The following is a 5,514-nucleotide window of genomic DNA, read 5'->3' on the forward strand; positions in this document are numbered from 1 at the left end:
TCAAGTTTAAACGTTATTAAACATTATACTGCCCTGGCTGGTTTTGCTCAGTGGATAGAGCGTGGGCCTGCGGACTGAAGGGTCCTGGGTTCAATTCTGGTCAAGGGCACATGCCTGGGTTGCGAGCTCAATCCCCAGTAGGGGGCGTGCAGGAGGCAGTTGATCAATGATTCTCTCTCATCATTGATGTCTCTCTCTCTCCTTTTCCCTTCCTCTCTGAAATAAATAAAAAATATATTTTAAAAAATTATACTGCCATATAACCACAACCATGTCAAGAAAAAGTGTCCAGAGTTAATCACCATTGAGTGGTGACCCTCCCCAAAAGCCTGCTTTTGTAAAAGCAAAGCTAGCTCATTGCAGAAAATTTGGAGAGTGAAGAATAGAAGAAAATAAAAGTAAGATTTGATCAGTTAAGAAGAGGGCAATCTTACGATTTTCTTTTAAAGTCAACAATGGCTATCCGCAGCAATTACTGGCCACCAAGCCCGTTATCGCCACCTTGTGGTCAAATTGAGCAACTACTCTTAGACAAAAATCCAGGGAAGAATTAAACTGCCAATATTCTATATATATAAAAGGCTAATATGCAAAGTGTCCCCTTGGGAATTCGACCGGGAGACCGAGAGTTCGATCACCCGCCATGACGTGCACTGACCACCAGGGGGCGGCACGGAGCGTGGTGGGTGACCAGCAGAGGTGGGCACTGTGGGAGCGAGGAAAGCAGGAGGTGGGGAGGCACTGAGGCAGGGAACCTGATCGGCCCTGATCGCCAGCCAGGCCTAGGGACCCTACCTGTGCACGAATTTCATGCACTGGGCCTCTAGTAGCTCCATAGATAACATAAATGTTACCCCGGGTCTTCTACCATGGGACCTCCAACTCAAGGTTCATCTCAGTCCATGGACGCTAGGGGGTATCCAGGGGACCTCATGTAATTGTCCAGAGGAGAGAAACATGGTTCAAGGATTTCATATGAGTAGCCCATTATCTATCCTGCATGAACCTGGCTCACCCATCTCAGAGCTAGTCTATGTTCAGCCTGAGGCTTTCTGGAAACTTGTCTCCACTGTGTCCAACTTTCACAGAGGAGCGCAGCTGCCTGTTTGCCACCAAGTGCAGAGAAAACCCACCTGACACGCCCAACAGAAGACCACCTGACAGAGGGGTGCCCTGGAGGAGCCTGCACCTGGGTTCTCCACCTGCATCAGACCCTCCCGGCCGCCCTGTTGTACAAGGACTAAACCAGCCCCGCCAAGCTTCAGCTTCCTTTCCAGTAAAGTGGAGGGAGAGACCCCAGGGTCCCAGAGACTGGCGCCTGGATCAGCTGCAGCAGAATCATTTGGGGATCTTCGACATGCTGAGTTTTGTTGCTTCTGCCCGAAGATCCTGATACAAGCGGTCAGGGTCCCTTCTGGGACTGCCAGTCTCTGTCTTCTAACTGCAGAGTCTGGACAACGTCCTCCTGGGCGTGGCTTTGTTTCAAGGACATCCAAAGTGACTCAGATAACATCAGGGGGAAGAGCAGGGCTCTGGAGACAGGGTTCATCCGGCCCTGCCCCTTAGCTGGCTCTGGCTGACTTTCTCCATCTGTGAGCTGAAGATGATAATGTTCATACCTACCCCCCAGAATTGCTGTGCAGTGAAGGTGAAATTATTTAATTATACTTACATTTACATCTAATTATAGTTATTTGATAAATGCAAAGCCCAAAGCCCTTAAAATAGTGTCTAACACATAAGAGTTATTAGTAGTCGTGATTATTTTACCTGTTACTATTACTATTATATACAGATGGGTATCTTTAAATAACAACAATTTTTAAAAGATACAATCCTTTTTTTTTAAATCTTCACTTGAGGATATTTTTTCATTGATTTTTAGAGAGAGTAGAAGAGAGAGGGAGGGAAAGACAGAGCGAAATATCGATGTAAGAGAAACACATCAATTGCTGCATGAGCCCTAACCAGGGTCCGGGCCAGGGAGGTGCCTGCAACCAAGGTACGTGCCCTTGACTAGAATCAAACCTGGGACCCTTAGGTCTGCAGGCCAACGCTCTATCCACTGAGCCAAACCGGCTAGGACTAAAAGATACAATTCTTTAAATTTTTTAAAAATATATTTTATTGATTTTTTACAGAGAGGAAGAGAGAGAGATAGAGAGTTAGAAACATCGATGAGAGAGAAACATTGATTCAGCTGCCTCCTGCACATCTCCTACGGGGGATGTGCCCGCAACCCAGGTACATGCCCTTGACTGGAATCGAACCTGGGACCTTTCAGTCCGCAGGTTGATGCTCTATCCACTGAGCCAAACGGGTTTCGGCTAAATTTTTTTTTAAAATATATTTTATTGATTTTTTACAGAGAGGAAGGGAGAGAGATAGAGAGTTAGAAACATCGATGAGAGAGAAACATTGATCAGCTGCCTCCTGCACATCTCCTACGGGGATGTGCCCGCAACCCAGGTACATGCCCTTGACCGGAATCGAACCTGGGACCTTTCAGTCCGCAGGCCAACGCTCTATCCACTGAGCCAAACCGGTTTCGGCTAAAAGATACAATTCTTAAAGAAATCTTTAAAAAGAACATATGGGGGAAGCTAAAATATAGGGTTCAAACCATCCCCCTACTTACCCTCCCAAGGTGAATCCAGGTGGAACAGCCAGGGCAAGGACGAGCTGCACCATCTACAGAAGTGATGCTCCCTGGGAAGGATTATGGTCCGTGGGCCACACCATTACTTTGACCCTGTCCATGATGAGTCAGCTGACATGGGTGCCCAGGGCTGTGGCTCTTCTGTTTCTTCTTTCTAAAATAGTCTTTAAAAAATATTTTTTTATTGATTTCAGGGAGGAAGGGAGAGAAAGAGAGAAACATCAACGATGAGAGAAAATCAGCTGCCTCCTGCACGCCCCCTACTGGGGATCGAACCCATAACCCAAGCATGTGCACTGACAGGGAATTGAACCGTGACCTCCTGGTTCATAGGTTGATGCTCAACCACTGAGCCACACCAGCCGGGCTGTTTCTTGACTGAAATCAATTGCTGGTAACTGTAAATGAATTTCCTGGACTGCAGTCCTGGGAGGGTGGGGACTTAATCTCTTTCACCACTGTATACTCAGCCCCCGAATTAATGACTGGCAAACAAAAGGTGCTAAGTATGTGCTGAATGAATGAATGAAGAAGAGAATTGGCCTTCTGAATTATTTTGTATCCATCTCTTGAGGGTTTGGTTAATGAGCCTGAAAGAAGTCAGCTGATACAGGAGCTTCCAGAAAGCTAAGGCCTGAACTAAAGCACTGCCTGGAAGACGTCCTGCTGATGAGTAAGGAAGACCCCTTCCCACCGACACCTCGCTGCCTGGAGCGCGGGCGCTCCTGGGGGGACAGACAGTGCTGTGCTGGGGCTCAGAGGCGGCCAGCTGCCCCCTGCCTACGGCCCCTCCATCTCTGCTGCTGAGTTTAAGCACTTCCCTGGCACATCCGAGAGGGGGCACAGGTGGCCATGTGGACTGAAGCCCAGCAAGGCTCAGGCTGAAGAGCGGCCTCCACCAAAGCTCCATCACAGAGACATGGATGGATGGCGGCGAGGAAGCGGGTTCGACTCTCAAAAGGTCACTTCCTCGCCCACACCGGGAGCACACGGCTGTTCTCAAAGGACAAGGCTCAGAACAGAGACTGAGGCTCTGAGGGTCAACCCAACCATCAGAACCAGGCAGAACCCCCAGAGGCGCCGCAGCCGCTCATCTCGGAGTCGAGAGGCTTGGACCACAGGACCCCGGGGAAGCGAGAGAGCCGTCTGGGCTGTCACTCAGGCACCCACCCCCAAAGGGCGGCCTCCTGCCTTGGGAGGAAGCTGCCACAGTGGGAAGAGCACTGCCCGGGGGTCCGAGTCAGGGCCCCGCCTGGTAGAGAGAGCAAGGTGGGCCGGGAGGCAGCCAGTCACCTGGGGGAAATTCCAGAGCAACGGACCCACAGACTGGCCTCTCCCCTGGCTGAAGGAAGGTCAACAAAAAGAGCCCGAATCTGCCCGGCTGGTGTGGCTCAGAGGCTGAGAGTCCACCTAGGAACCCGGAGGTCACGGTTCGATTCCCGGTCAGGGCACATGCTGGGGTTGCAGGCTCCATCCCCAGTGTGGGGTGTGCAGGAGGCAGCTGATCAATAATTCCCTCTCATCATTGATGTTTCTGTCTCTCTCTTCCTTCCTCTCTGAGATCAGTATATATAAAAGAACCGAATCTCTGGAATTTTTAGGAAGATTTTACGTAGGCCTTGCCGGGGACGATAGCCTGAGGCCTTGAATGAGCTCCAGCTCCGGAAAAGGGAGGGACGCGCCTCTCTGGGCAGAGGAGTGAGCGGAGAGTCCTTCTGCTGTGTCAGGAGCTGCAGGGACGGTGCATGCGTTTCGATGATGAGCAGTTACACCGATGGGGGGAACGTGTATGGAGGTGCCGCGTTGAGGTGCCATGACTCCTGGCCTCAGGGAGCCTGGGGATGGGCTCTGGGGAGAATTAAATGGCTGTGAAACTCCTCGAGGTGAATGTTCATCAGGATGCAGAAGGCACGGGCAGTTTTCCATCATCGTTGATCGCCAGTGTTGAAACTGTAGATGGCCCGGTCACCGCCGTGGGTTGCACCTTACGAAGGAATTTCAAGGAAGCGCGTTGCTCTCTCTGTTACTGATGAAGTCAGAGAAGCTGGAGCATCTGTTCTTTCCCCAACGCCTTCCAGCAGGTCCTTTCTTCACAGCCCCTGGCCCTGGGCATGGCAGACCTGTGCCCAGGAGGGGGCCCCTCTCCTCCAGTGGGGCCACAGCAGGGCCAGGGCCGTCCCCACAGGGCCTCCAGATCATCCCCCGTCTCCCTCAAGCTGTCTCCTCCAAACTCCGGGCACACATCCGCAGGCCCTGGCTATCCCCGGTCAGACTCCCACCTGGGCCTTTGCCCGGAGCTGCCTCTGCCCAGACAGACCCCCCACCCCATCTTCCTGTCACAGATTAAAGGGAGGCGATAAAAATGTTCTAAAATCGGTTGGGTGTGACCCCGTGCACTGCAGGGCTGCCGGTTTGATTCCTGTTCTGGTCACATGCCCTGGTTGCGGGCTCCGTCCCGGGTGAGGGCGTGCAGGAGGCAACTGATGGAGGATGTTTCGCTTTCATGCCGATGTTTGTATCCCTCTCTCCCTCTCCTTTCCGCTCTCTCTAGAAATCGATCTTAAAAAATCTTAAAATTGACTGTGGTGGTGGTTTCAGAACTCCAAATAAAAATCACTGAGTTGTAGGCTTTAAAAGGATGAACTGTATGGTATGTGAATTATCTCTCAATCAAGTTGTTATTAAATATACATTATACCCATCCATATATTTATGGCCATTACTCAGCCTGTGCCACTGGGGAGACGAAGATGGATGTTGCGTTGGCTAGCTTCCAAATTTAAAATAGAAGAATGCAAGGTGAACTAGGCAGGGAAGAGGGGTAAGTGTGTAACAGGGCAACGAATAAGACCTTG

This window comes from Myotis nattereri, assembly GCF_964212035.1.
Source record: "Myotis nattereri genome assembly, chromosome: 16".
NCBI classification, from domain to species: domain Eukaryota; kingdom Metazoa; phylum Chordata; class Mammalia; order Chiroptera; family Vespertilionidae; genus Myotis; species Myotis nattereri.